This window comes from Babylonia areolata, chromosome 3, assembly GCF_041734735.1.
Source record: "Babylonia areolata isolate BAREFJ2019XMU chromosome 3, ASM4173473v1, whole genome shotgun sequence".
NCBI lineage: Eukaryota > Metazoa > Mollusca > Gastropoda > Neogastropoda > Buccinidae > Babylonia > Babylonia areolata.
In genome coordinates, this window is record NC_134878.1 from 22,376,702 (window position 1) to 22,391,701 (window position 15,000).

Sequence of the window (15,000 nt, forward strand, 5' to 3'; positions counted from 1 at the left end):
AAATTAAATCAAACAAAGCCCTGATACGGTGCCAGCAATTTTCAACATGTCCCAAGGCTACAACACCAACCAGTCAACTCCCCCCCACCCTGTGTGTGTGTGTGTGTGTGTGTGTGTATTATGAATATATATATATATATATATGTGTGTGTGTGTGTGTGTGTGTGTGTGTGTGTGTGTGTGTGTGTGTGGGTGAGTGAGGATAGGGTGGAGATGGAGATGGGGGCCAGAGACGACAAGGAGCCAAGTGCAGGGAGCCAACTGTGGGCGGGGGTGTGGCGGGGTGTAGTTTTGTGTAGGGGAGCGAGGGAGCAGACGGATGCCGTGGTGGTGGGTGATGAGGAGAGGGTAACAGATAACAGAACCGCACACACACACACACACACACTCATACATCTCCCTCCCCTACCCCACCCCACCCGCACAAACCCTACCTCCCACAATATAAGGGGCCTGCTGCGTACTCTGGCAAGGCAGAGGGCTGAGAGGGTTGGGGTGTGTGTGTGTGTGGGGGGGGGGGGGGGGGGGAGTGGGGAAGGGGGAGATCACTGATGAGTCTCCGTGATAAACTCTCTCCCCACTGTAACTCCGGCCATACCAGCCTCCCCTCTTTATAACATAACAGGGGCACCCTGTCTTCTGTTCCTTCTTCCTCCCATCTTTCTTCTTCTATACTGGCCGCCTGATACATGTAATTCCTGCTGCTTCCTCAGCTGCTCACTATTACACTCACCACCTTCTCCCTCACCCTCATGCAGTCCCTCTTCACCCTCCCCCCCCCTTCCCCTTACCGCTCCCCCACCCCCAAACAAAACACACACACACACCCTCTTCTCCCCATCCTGACTGTGAAGAAGAACAGTCAGCAGTCTTCTTTGTCACGTAACAGCCAGGAGAACAAAAGGTCTTCAGTGAACTGACTTCACTCACCCCTTCCAAAAATCCTTATGTTTCTCATCATCATTATCAAGAAGATCATCGCCAGTCACCACTAGTGACCTTTTCTTAGCATCATCATTATCACCATGATAACTGTGGTCTTTATTGTTATTTTTATTATTATTATTATTATTATTATGATCATCATTCAATTGCACACATTTCCAAACTTCTTTGGCAGCAATCGTTTAAACGAGAAAACGGCTGGTTGTTTTTACGTTTCTTCTTCTTCTTGTGTGTGTGTGTGTGTGTGTGTGTGTGTGTGTGTGTGTGTGTGTGTGTGTGTGTGTGTAGTTTTTTGTTGTTGCTTTGTCTTGTTGTTATAGTTTAGTTTTTCCCCCTCTCTTTTCCTGGAAATATTTCATTTGTGTTTATTTTTACCTCCTCCTGCTTTTGGTGTTTTGGAAACACACAAAATTCCTTATAACACCTCTGTGTGTGTGTGTGTGTGTGTGTGTGTGTGTGTGTGTGTGTGTGTGTCCCCCAGGTAATCCCGACTCCCCCTCCCCCTGATATTCCCTCTTCTCTCACCCTCCCCCCTCATCCCTGCCCAATACCATCTGTCTAGTTGTACCCCCCCCCCCCTTACCCTCCCCCCCCCCCCCACACACACACACGCGCGCGCGCAAAGCGTACAGGTTGTGTTCGCTTTTAGTCATCAATACAACACAGCACTGTCAGAAATAAGAAACGCCCTTCAATATGTCTGCCAGTAACGCTACTTTGAAAAAAAAGGAACTGCAAATGGGATAGGAAACCTGATAACGCGTTGATACAGTGACTACAACTATTTGTAATGATGGTGATCCGATGGCAGGTCACTACTGCTCTCTCTGTGTCTCTCTCTCTCTCTCTCTCTCTCTCTTTGTAATGTTGATGATCCCATGGCAGGTTTATCTCTCCCTCACACACACACACACACAAACACACACACACACACACACAAACACACACACACACACACACAGTGTGTAGTGTAGTGTGTAGTGTAGTGTGTACTCTGACTTGAGATCTCGCCTACTTGTGACAGTTAATTCCCAGTCTTCGAATCATTGGCCAGATGGCACTGGCAACACAATAATCCAAAGGCCGAGTTCTCTGCTGCCACAAAATTTTTTCCGACCAGAACTGGCAAAATACATATATGAATGCTTTAAAGTTCGCAGTCCATAGCTAAGTCTTATGGAATATCCTGTATGAGCTCACAACTTATTGCTTTTACTTTTTGTTTGCTTGTTGTGTTTAGTTTATAGTGTCCATAATTCCTATGATGGTTTTACGACAATTAAATGAGTTCTGAGTTCTTCACACACACACACACACACACACACACACAAACACACACACACAGCATGCTACTATTCAACCGAGTGCAGCAGGTCTATAGCTGCGGCTAAAAGCCTTCAGCCTTCACACACAGGTACCACTGTCCTGCTGCCGTTCAGGCCCTCACCACAGTGCCTGCCTGCCCATCACCAGCTGCATCGTTTTCCTGCTAAATACATTACACCCCCCCCCCCCCCCCCCCCCCCCCCCACACCCTTACCTCCGTTACCTCTCCCCCCCCTCCCCTAGCCGTCACACCTCCTCCCCCCTCACACCTCCTCTACCCTTCTCTCCTGCACTTGGAAGTCTGGTGGCCTTGCGAAAATAGGCGCCGAACAAAATAAAAACTTTAAAAAAAGAAAAAAAGAAAAAAAGAAAAAAAAAAGTTTACCCTTGCCTCCTTCAGAAAAACAACAACAAAAAAGCCACTCACGAAGAACGCGGCTCATCACGTACCCCCTTTGCCTGTTTTTATTTCATGTAATGCGCGCTTGTGTGTGTGTGTATGTGTGTGTGTGTGTGTTTGTGTGTGTGTGTGTGTGTGTGTGTGTGTGTGTGTGTGTGTGTGTGTGTGTGTGTCCACGAGAGAGAGAGAGAGAGAGAGAGAGAGAGAGAGAGAGAGAGAGAGAGAGAGAATTTGGATGTGGCAGGTGATTTTTGTTAACATTATTAATGTAAGACAGCGAACCAGGAGTGGCTTTCTGAGAAAATAGCGAGAAGTGTGTGTAGCCTGTAACAGTAATGCTAAGACATCACACTTAGCGAACGCAATCACAAACTGTTGTAGTGACGACATGTGGGTATCCCCCCCCCCACCCCCACTCCATTTTTTTTTTTTCCCCCCAAGAGAAAATGCCGTCATCCGTCAAAAAATCAAAAAATTATGCCGAGGATTTTGCAGAAGGCAGCTCGACATGTGTAAGTGGCTTACAGACAACTCACTGCGAGTAAAGAAAGAAAGAAGACAGAAAAAAGTTGGGGAAAATATTACCATGCTGTTGCGCCTAACGGAAAAAAAAAGGGGGGGGGGGGGGGGGGGGATGAAATTAACATTTTCGGGCGACTGTGCATGACGTGACTGTGTCTCATCATCACCGCACAGTGAATTCAAACAAAATGACACGGTTCGACAAACTTCAATCAGCAGAAGATATAATAAAATCCTATCTGTCAATGGACTTGACTTAAGCCTGGTATGTTTCAACAATCAATGCAACAGTGATCTTCAAATATTCCGACAGCCTGTGGAAACTATATGTTACCTAGTCGTGTCCAGCTGTGACCTTCAGAACCGCACAGGAGGCAAGCTGCTGTCTGAACTATCTGGGCTAGACTTTGATTGTAGCGGAGAATGTCTTTCCACAGTAACATCCCCCATACCACGATCTCGGCCAAACGGGCTGTACAGAACAGTCGGCGTTTCAATAATCTACTCGCCACGACTTCCAAATCATCAAAATTTCATTTACACACCCTCTTTCACAAGTCTTGAGTATTGTCTGCAGAGCAAAAGAAGAAAGCAGAATGTTTGAGTATAAAATCAGATGATAATCTCATAGCTGCGAATTTCTACCCCTCGTTAATTAAGTAAGTCACAGGACTGCCTTATGACTCGCTATTATTTTCTCTCGGTTCCATACTAGCACAATGGCATGACGCATCCTCGAGAGCAACATAACACACACACACACACACACACACACACACACAACTAGAGATAGTGTCACGGATAAAGAATAAAATGAACACAAAGGGAGAACTGATCTCTGCCCAGAATGAAACCGGTCTCTTGAGGTTTATCTCTAAAAGCCTGACCAGTTCTCTCTCCCCCCAACTTTGATTTTCATTATTATATAATTACTGCTATAATTGTTACTATTGTGGCTAGTACCATTACTACTGCTAGTGATTTTCCACATCCACTCGAGAGCATTCTTTTTTCCTCTCCTGTGACCCCTTTTCCCAGAATGTCAATAACCGAAACTGTATTCACATCTCTACTCATCTTCTGCTGAAAATATTCATAACTTCTCAGTCTTAGGTCATGCCTTTATTGCCTCTGTCATTTTCACGAATCAAAGTTCCTGACGAAATAGCCATGGTCAGAAACGTCGGCTCTTCATCAGAAACACTTACTTCACAACCCCGAAGTTTCTTAATTTATTTTTATACATTTTTTTTAATATACTCACTTTCTCCATTTGTCGGTAAAGATGGGTATTGTACAGTTTTCGCACCACAAAAAAGTGCCTGAATGCATATACATAGATGTATTTATTGTTTGATGTGTCAATATTTATTTCCTGGGAAGATGGGTAAACTCGACAGCAGAACAGAAGAAGACGAAGGCGATTTCTGAAGAAGAAGAAGAAAACTCAAGGAGAAAAGTGCAAGTGGGCGTCGATGAGTCATTCTCTTTTCCATTCACAGGCGCACACACACACACACACACACACACACACACACCTGTAATTAGAGAAAAAAAATGGGCACAGGTCCAAGACTGAGGTGCTAGCAGCAGCAGCAGCAGCAGCAGCAGCAGCACTGACAGCAGGAACTGGCTTCTGGACCTGTTCCAAAAAACCACCAGGATCCTCCCCTCAAAAAAACACAACACTGTCAGCACTCACTCGTTCTGCTCGCTTCCTTAATACCTACCACCTTGCTTTTGGGCCAACCATCCTTCTTGTCCTGTACAGACGTCTGGCCCACCCTGTCTGCCTGTCTCTTTGCTCCTCTCTCTCTGTCTTTGTCTCCCCCTGTCTCTTTGCTTCTCTCTGTCTTTGTCTCCCCCTGTCTCTCTGCTTCTCTCTGTCTTTGTCTCCCCCTGTCTCTCTGTCTTTGTCTCCCCCTGTCTCTCTGCTTCTCTCTGTCTTTGTCTCCCCCTGTCTCTTTGCTTCTCTCTCTGTCTTTGTCTCCCCCTGTCTCTTTGCTCCTCTCTCTGTCTTTGTCTCCCCCTGTCTCTCTGCTTCTCTCTGTCTTTGTCTCCCCCTGTCTCTTTGCTTCTCTCTCTGTCTTTGTCTCCCCCTGTCTCTCTGTCTTTGTCTCCCCCTGTCTCTCTGCTCCTCTCTCTGTCTTTGTCTCCCTCTGTCTCTTTGCTCCTCTCTCTGTCTTTGTCTCCCCCTGTCTCTCTGCTCCTCTCTCTGTCTTTGTCTCCCCCTGTCTCTCTGCTCCTCTCTCTGTCTTTGTCTCCCTCTGTCTCTTTGCTCCTCTCTCTGTCTTTGTCTCCCCCTGTCTCTCTGTCTTTGTCTCCCCCTGTCTCTCTGCTCCTCTCTCTGTCTTTGTCTCCCCCTGTCTCTCTGTCTTTGTCTCCCCCTGTCTCTCTGCTCCTCTCTCTGTCTTTGTCTCCCCCTGTCTCTCTGTCTTTGTCTCCCCCTGTCTCTCTGCTCCTCTCTCTGTCTTTGTCTCCCCCTGTCTCTCTGTCTTTGTCTCCCCCTGTCCCTCTGCTCCTCTCTGTGTCTTTGTCTCCCCCTGTCTCTCTGCTCCTCTCTCTGTCTTTGTCTCCCCCTGTCTCTCTGCTGCTCTCTGTCTTTGTCTCCCCCTGTCTCTCTGCTCCTCTCTCTGTCTTTGTCTCCCCCTGTCTCTCTGCTCCTCTCTCTGTCTTTGTCTCCCCCTGTCTCTCTGCTCCTCTCTCTGTCTTTGTCTCCCCCTGTCTCTCTGCTCCTCTCTCTGTCTTTGTCTCCCCCTGTCTCTTTCTTCTCTCTGTCTTTGTCTCCCCCTGTCTCTCTGCTCCTCTCTCTGTCTTTGTCTCCCTCTGTCTCTTTGCTCCTCTCTGTTTCTTTGTCTCTCCCCCCCCCCCCCCCCCCCCCCCCGTCTCTCTGCTCCTCTCTCTGTCTTTGTCTCCCCCTGTCTCTCTGCTTCTCTCTCTGTCTTTGTCTCCCCCTGTCTCTCTGCTCCTCTCTCTGTCGTTGTCTCCCCCTGTCTCTCTGCTTCTCTCTCTGTCTTTGTCTCCCCCTGTCTCTCTGCTCCTCTCTCTGTCTTTGTCTCCCCCTGTCTCTCTGCTCCTCTCTCTGTCTTTGTCTCCCTCTGTCTCTTTGCTCCTCTCTGTTTCTTTGTCTCCCCCCCTGTCTCTCTGCTCCTCTCTCTGTCTTTGTCTCCCCCTGTCTCTCTGCTTCTCTCTCTGTCTTTGTCTCCCCCTGTCTCTCTTTGCTCCTCTCTCTGTCTTTGTCTCCCCCTGTCTCTCTGCTTCTCTCTCTGTCGTTGTCTCCCCCTGTCTCTCTGCTTCTCTCTCTGTCGTTGTCTCCCCCTGTCTCTCTTTGCTCCTCTCTCTGTCTTTGTCTCCCCCTGTCTCTCTGCTTCTCTCTCTGTCTTTGTCTCCCCCTGTCTCTCTGCTTCTCTCTCTGTCTTTGTCTCCCTCTGTCTCTTTGCTCCTCTCTGTTTCTTTGTCTCCCCCCCTGTCTCTCTGCTTCTCTCTCTGTCTTTTTCTCTCCATCCTCACGCCCTTTCCTTTCCTCTTTTACCCCCCCCCCCCCTCCCATCTCTCTCTGTCTGTCTCTCTGTGCTCCAATCTCTGCCATTCTACTCTGTCTCTTTCTCTGTGTTTCTCTGTGTGTCTGTCTGCATCTCTCTCTGTGCTTTTTAGCATCTAGTAGTCTGGTTGTAATGTGCTGTCAACCAACGGATTTTTTATTATTTATTTTTTTTTTAATAGCTCAGGTTTTATTCCCCTATTCAATATTGCGACCTTCCACACATTTGACCGTTATAAGTTGTGAAAACACTGATCGTGTTCATTCACTTTTTCAATCAAAGCCACTGACCAAACAAACAGGCAAAGATTATGCTTATTCACGATACACTCACGTGGCCATCTCTGACACTGTTAACACTAACACGTGTGCAGAAGTGTGTCTCTTTCGTCAGTCGGAACACCCCCGCCCCCTCCCCCAAACCCCTCCCTGAGCGAACCAACAGCTAACGCCGCAACTCTACTGCAACATACAATTCGTGCATTTACTTTATTTACTTTTGTTTGTTTGATAGATGAGGGACTGCATCAAGGCTGACGTCACACTGTCACCGTGCTGCGTCACGCTGTCAAGTCCTGAAACACAGGACCTCCTCCCCCTCCTCCCCCTCCAATACCAAGTCTGCGGTCTGCCTGCTGCCAGACCTCCTCCTACCACTGCCACGACCATCGTGACCCCGCCGCCAACACCATGACATGACGCCACCAACACTACTGACCACGCGCTGTCGTCAGGCCATCTGGGCTGACGTCATCTGTGCTCCAACAGCTGGTCATCTTTTTTCAAGAATGACGTCACTTTCTTCCAAGACATGTCAACAACCTGATCTCAAACACCCGCTGCCCTGCACCACAACACTAAGGTGTCATCAGCCAGCTTTGTAAAACCAGCACGGTGGGTGCAGTCGCCACTGTACAACCTGACACCATCAAAACACCACTGACGTCCGTTGAATTAAACAGCCATCGGCTTGCTTCCAGACTTCCCCAAAATCCAGGATGTGAGTTTTTTTCTTTCATTCGGTTTGTTGGTGTGACAACATCAAAGGCGGTTACAACTAAATGATTAGGTCGGTCTTATACAAGTGTTACAATAAATGAACAGATTTACATAGACACAGACTGACATTTTCTGACGCTGGAAAACACACATACACAAACAAGCATGAACGAACACGTGCGCTCACACACACACACATTTACTCACAAGTACTTACAGTGGCATTTTCCTCTAACCTCAGCAGATTCCCCCCCCCCCCCCCCTAACCCCCCCTGGACTAACATCACTTGTGGTGAAAAGGCGTTAAACCAAAGGACACAGACAGACAGACAGACACAGACAGATACGGAGACAGATACATAATGGGTTTATTGAGAAACAGACCAAACTGACTCAGTTAGTAGACTCAAGTGCTGACAAGAATATTTCAAATGTTGCAGAAGAAAAGACCCTATTTACAGCACTTGGCTAAAACCATGACGGACTACTGTCTATCTTGTAGTAAGGTACGAACATTCTATATGGTCTGGAAGGGTACAGACGTGTTGCCATCTAACGGTTTGGTTTCTATCTGGACTAAACAGCGTCTGAGTGAGTGAGTGAGTGAGTGAGTGAGTGAGTGTGTGTGTGTGTGTGTGTGTGTGTGTGTGTGTGTGTGTGTGTGTAAGAAGAAGAAGAAGAATTGAACATCTTTATTTACGAGGATAACAGATAAGCAATTATGTGGGTGTTTTTGCATCCAGTCCTCGTCCTCAAAATATTCTTTACTGCTTAATATTACAAAATTTTGAGAGAGAGAGAGAGAGAGAGAGGGGGCGGGGGGGGGGGGGGGGGGGGGGGGGGGGAGAAATGAAAAATTCTTTATTTTCGAGGAGAACAGATAAGCAATCATGTGCTTTTTTGCATCCAGCTCTCGTCCTATATAGGATCTTTACTATATTATATTACATAACTCTGTGAGAATGACAGATAGATAGATAGATAGATAGAGGGGGTGCGAGGGAGGGGGGATAGATAGATAGATAGAGGGGGTGCGAGGGAGGGGGGATAGATAGATAGATAGAGGGGGTGCGAGGGAGGGGGGATAGATAGATAGATAGATAGATAGAGGGGGTGCGAGGGAGGGGGGATGGGGGGGGGGGGGGGGCTGATAACCCGTACAAGGGTAGGACACCAGGTGAGGCTCCACCAACAGGAAGTTCATTTCCCCGGAAAGCTACGGAGAACCCGTGTACCTCTCAGCAGCAGCAGCAGCAGCAGCAGCAGCATCCTCATTCATTCTCTCCTTCATCCCCCCCCCCCCCCCCCACAACCACCACCACCCAACCAATCCCTAACACCATGCCCTCTCCCCACACCCCCCACCGTCCCTCCTTTTACCTCCACATCCGTCTACTTATGCTATTTCTGGAAGGACGGAAAGACCATGACAGAAAGAGATAAGAAAAGCAAGAAGAGGAGGGGGTGGGGGTGAAAGCTAGGATAAAAGATACGTTCATCCTCTCTCTCTCTCTCTCTGTGTGTGTGTGTGTGTGTGTGTAATCTGTGCACCCAAAGCATCATCGGGACGACAAACTGCGACGAGAGATGCGCGTGTCTGTTTTCTTTCTGTATGTTCAACCGAAGTTCAAGAAGGTGTCCATGCATCTCAATCCACCTGAGAAGAACAATCTACAGCTCCTGAAACCCCAACGGAGTTCTAACATACAGACGTGCGTATTTTACTCCCCCTCCGCCCCAACCCCACCCCCCACGACCCCCCTACCCCCCCAAAAAAAAAGAAGTAGATACAGGGAGTCTGTTGTACAGCAAGATATAGGAGACGTAAGGGGTGGGGGCGGAGGGGAGTGACATTAGACAGCTGTCTTTGGTGTAAGAATTTCATTGACAGAGAGCAGAGAGAGAGAGAGAGGGAGGGAGAGAGAGAGAGAGGGGGGAATGGGTGAAGGGAAAGAGAGGCACACTGACAATGAGACACACACACACAAACACACACACACACACACACACAGTGAGGAACAGACAGACGGGCGAACGGACAGACAGTCAGACAGAGCGTGGGTGGAAGCAACAAAAAAACATGTGGGAACTATGGCCTTTTCATGACGCACTGATCGCTGCGCTCCTGTGCCCCTGTTGGAACACAAATGCCCCTGCAACCCATTCTCTCTATGTGTCCTCCTCTTGCCTCTTTTTAGTTCCATGGATACACTCAGAACGCCGAAAGAAACCACTGTCGTCCCAGTAGTCTCAACTATTTACATTGGTACCATTTCGAAATCTTAATCAAACGATGCTTTTTAGCCTTCCCGACCGCACAGGGGGGGCGACTTCAGGGGCTGATACCATTTCGGGATTCGTGATCAACTCGGAAGAAACTCACGCAACTCTGCCGCGGACTACTTTGTGAAAGTGTGCAATCTGAAAACAAAAATAGGCTTATAGAGAGCCTCCCCCCCCCCCCCCCAAAAAAAAAGTGTCAGAAAAACGAGAGGGAGGAGAAAGAGGGGCAAGAGGGCAGACAGACAGACAGACAGACAGACAGACAGACAGACAAACGGACGGAAAACCCCAACAGTAAGCCATGCAAACTGTAAGGAGGTATGCTGTATTGTACATTGCACACTCGTCTTTCTGTACAGGTCCCCCCTCCATGACTGTGGTGGAACGCGGAGCTGGCAGTGGCGGGAAGGTTTGGCATGATGGCAGAGATGAACAATGGCAGGAGAGGGGCCAGGCAGGCAGGCAGGCTGCAGGCTGCCTCCACATGTGCTTCCCATCAGATAGGGGGGCCCACGCTTCCCACCTACAGGCCCCTTACCTCCACACTGCACGCAGCAACACACACACACATACACGCGCCGCAAAAGAAGGAACATGGGGGGGTTGGTGGAGAGGTGGAGGAGGTGAATGGAAGTGGGTATCTGGGGTGGGGGGGGGGGGTATGGGGAGGGATTTTACCCCCATCTCCACCCAAGCCTCCTCCCCCTCCCCCCTTCACCTCCCCCCCCACCCTCCCCTTCACTGCCAGACTTTTCACCACACCAGCCACACGGTAGCAGCAAGCAAGCAACAGGCAGCAGCACAAGCAAAGACTGACAAGAAGAAGCTCACCGAACCGACAACTCAGGGAAGCTGACTTGGCCCCTACCACACTCTTCAAAAACCTGGGACCTCCTGCCAGCCCCCTTCCACCCTCCCACCACCCCTCTTCCTACTTCCAGCCCTGACCAAACTTTAGTAAAATTATAACCTCCTATCTCCTGGGGTGGCGGCGCTCGGGAGGGAGTGTGGGGCGGGGTGGGGGCGGGGGGAGGAGAGAGAGAGGGAAGGGGTGATTGGTAGGGGCTGTGGAGGGGCGTGGAGGGGGAGGGCACGGTGGGAGGGGGGTAGGTGCCGCGGCCCATATTTAGACACTCTGAACATCCTTGAATCGTTCAGTCAGTGCAGGGCAAGAAATCAGGTAGCAACAGTTCAGCCTGGATGCATCCATCAGGAGCCAGGGACCGACCACCACTCTACTTTTTCCTTACCCCGCCAGGCCCGTTTTATTTTTCTCCCCTTCTCTTCTTCTTCCTTCGACAACTTGCTTCGTATTTGTAGCTTCTGTTTCCCTTCCCCTTCTGCCATTCCGTGTGGCTGTGTGCTCCCGGCCTGCAGACCGACGCCTCTTCCTTTCAGCTGGGAACCATCATCAGTATCATCGTGGCCTCTCAACATCTCCACTTCTACCCCTGTTGTTGGCTGACCAAGGCTCCTCCACGTTTTGCCCTCGATTTCTGTGCACACAGCCAAACGCTTCACGGTTTGTTCGCAAAGTGCGGGATGTCTCTAAAGGAGAATGGGGGAAATAGAAAGGCAGAGAGAGAGAGAGAGGGAAGGAGAGAGGGAGAGAGAGAGAGAGATGAGACAAGCAACAGGTCTCACAACAGATTCCTTCATCTTTGGTACAAAGGCGGTTGCTGTAAGTTTTTTGGTGCTTCCTGTCAGTCGTTTTTTCTTTTAGTTTTAGTGTTTTTCCTTTCCCTTGAAAAGTTCAAGATGGCCTCTGTCTGAAGGCCGCGTGGGGACGGGGGTTGAGGAACTCGGCGGGCCCTTACTTGCCGCGCGCCACTCATTGGCTGAGCGCATGAATCACGAAGCGTGGCGGTGGCGCCTTCTGATTGGCTGGCCCCTGCTTCCAGCGCTCCAGCCTGCTGAAATTGGTAAAACTGGCTCTCGGTGAATGTGAAATCAGGCCAGTGCACACTGTCGAAGGGTATTAGGGGTGGTGTATCGGCCATGGCATTTTCCGCCGCTGCCAAAGTTTGAAAGAAGATGTTTGAAAGGTGGTGGCCCTTCGCCGGCCCTGGACACTTGGGTCAAGACTTGCCTGCAGCCTGGACACGACCCTCTGGCACTGTGTATACGGGCCATACTTCTTTGCTATCCCATATGTCTGTCTGAATGCTATGGAATGTAAAGAAGTATGTACCGTGTGCACAGCATTTCTTCACCACGTCGGCAGCTAGCTCCACAAGATTTTCCGTCCTCGCCGGCCACCAGACGACCAACTTCTTCGATTCTTTCACTTCAGTTACTTTAGAGGTTTGTTGTTTTCGGGGGTCTATGGCCTTGTAAGTAAATATTCCCTGGTTTTCGGTTTCAGTTTCTTTTTTCTTTTCTTTTTTTCTTTTTTTTTTTTTTTGCCGGCGGCGTTTAGCAGTTGTGTTCGTGTCTTTGGATGTCTCCACTGTTGTAAAATGTTTCTTCAGCTTTTTTTGGTTTCCACCGGTACGGTGACTGGAGAGAAGGTGGAGCAAAAGGGGGAAAGTGGGAGATGGGAGAGGGATAACATGAGCGAGGAAGGAGAGTGAGGGGTGAGGATATGGGAAAAGTATACCAAGATACAACTTGTAACTTTCGACATCGGAATTTAAGAAAGGCGGTGCCAAGGCAATGTTGCTTCTTTTTTTCTCTTCTTTTCTTTTCCCCGGAATCTAACTGAGTGAGCGTTTCTGTCTGGTGTCCACACTGCGAAGATGCTTGTGGAGGTACAGTTTGCTTGGTGCATAGGTGTGGGGTTTCTATCTCCTGAGACTGGCGAAGGACGCCACCAGGGCTGGGTTGGTTCTCGTATTTCCAGTGACTGTATCACCAGGTTCAACAGGCGTCGTTATCTCTGCCATTGTTCTGTGTAGTCACCTCCGATGAGCTCACAACGTGTGCACTGTTCCCTTGCACTTCAAGATGGGACTAGATATATCTGATGTACAACGCAATCACTGCAGCTTTTGTTTGGTTGTTCTCCCCTCCCCCTACATTTATTTAAATCCATTTTTATCTTACAAGTAACACATGAGAAGCGAAATATCATGGCTTCAGTTTCAGAACTAGAAGAGCTTTCGCTCTCTCTGCAGAAAAGTCATAAAAAGCACTGAGTCCACCGATCATTTCGAACATTTACGGTCAGCCACCCTGTCCAGTTCAAGGCTTATGAAAACGGGGGGTTAAAAAATTTAAATATTCAGGGGGAATATCATAACTGTACATCAGTAAAATTTACAACAGGAAAATTCATAACGGTTGACATTATATTAAATATATTATCAATTACTGGCAATGGAAGGAAAGTATTGTTGTATATTCGTCGACAATACGTTAGCTCATAGAGTTTAAATATACGTTAGCTCAGAGCTTTAATCGTAAACGTCTTACTTTATTCTTCATGGAAAGTTTAGTTTTAGGAAAAAAAACATCTCTTTTTTTTCTTTTTAGTTCCATACAACTTTGATTCTTTTTTGTGGTCATTCTTCATTTACCCCTCTTCATTCAGTCTGTTGATTTACCTCGAGAATCTTCTTCCACTTCTACTCCTAGAATAGTCTGCCTTTATCCCGGCGGAGACTGAAAGCAGTAAGTCGTTGCAGCGAAGAGTGGCATGGTTTTGGCGCGCTTTGTGTGGTGCTGAGGGGCAAGGCGGGAAACAGGGGAGTCCAGAGAACGGCATGGCACAGCGAGGGGTGGAGGGAGGCAGGCAAGGAGGAAGCTCCGGTACCAGCAACAAGTTGATGATGCTGGCCTAGAAGTTCTACGGGTTGCTGCTGCTGGAACGGAGGAGGAGGAGGTGGAGGGGGACCGGTTCTTTCTTCCTCTGTCACACTGTAGAAACCCGATCGTGCAAGACGATACCCTACCACACAGAGGCCCGCTACAGAACGGAGTTAGGGAGGGGGTAGGGGGGGAGGATGGATGTTTTCACTACACGATACCGACACGCTGCTGCTGGCAGATGGTGGGAAAGGAGGGAGACTCTGCCAGGGAGGGGGGGGCAGTCGGGGAGGCCGATGCTGTGACCAGGATGCTGTCTGCTTGCGGGGCGGTGACAGAAGTGGTGCCAGAAAAGTTCTCATGCCCCGCGGCAGCCACATGTGGTTCGCACTTTCAACACTCCCACCACCCCAACAACCCCCTCCCTTCATCCTCCTCCGTGTCAACGACATCATCGTCGCTGCTACCCCTTGACATGAAGGACCCACGGCCCCCTGATCAAACTCAAGCAGAAGAATCTCGACCCAAAGTCGATTTCCTACTTGTCAGTCCCGCGCACCAGTCTCCTACACCTTATTATTTTTTTTCCACACATGCAGCCCCTACCCCTTTCCAACAGACAGAATCTAAATAAGTGTTTACTGTTTCAGACTCCCACAGTCCGAGTCACATCTGCCCTAAAAGCCACATCAGTGTCTCGTTAATAGACTGAAATCATGATGGTACACACGGCGAGAAACAAACCTCAGTCCATTTTTTTTTAAAGTGAAAATGTAAGTATTCCACGACAGTCATAATCAAAAACCACCCCAACATTCGGAACCAATAATGATCAATACCTTAATTAATAATCGTGAAATTGTGCATGCTGAGGGTTTAAATCTGTGTGTGTGTGTGTGTGTGTGTGTGTGTGTGTGTGTCCTTGTCCGCGAAAACGCACTCCATTCCCAACAATTCTTAAACTGATATACGACTGAAATACTCACAAGTAACATCCTGCGTTGCCACTGTGCATGTGTGCTGTTTTGCAGGCGGCAAAACGCAGGCGCCGCTGCGCTACTTCTGTATGAGTATGAATACGCGCGCGTGTGTGTGTGCTTGTGTATGAATGATGTAGAATACTCATAACTACCCCCCCCCCCCTTACCCTCCCCTCCCCACCCCTCCTCCCCACAATTTAAATAAATAAACAAAAAATACATGAATAGGTAACTCTTGCCTCTTATTGCTCACAACG

The 15,000-nt window shown here is 48.8% G+C and overlaps 1 protein-coding gene and 1 long non-coding RNA gene across 4 annotated transcripts in view; one reads left to right on the forward strand and one right to left on the reverse strand.

The window, feature by feature from the left end:
* The window catches only part of LOC143279850 (uncharacterized), a 20,385-nt gene extending 12,441 nt beyond the window's left edge, over positions 1-7,944 (forward strand). The window contains exon 3 of the long non-coding RNA XR_013054963.1: positions 7,249-7,944. This is a non-coding gene — a long non-coding RNA (uncharacterized LOC143279850). The remainder of the gene's footprint in view (positions 1-7,248) is intronic.
* The window catches only part of LOC143279847 (E3 ubiquitin-protein ligase MIB1-like), a 150,452-nt gene that overhangs the window by 69,672 nt on the left and 65,780 nt on the right, over positions 1-15,000 (reverse strand). The window lies entirely within an intron of this gene.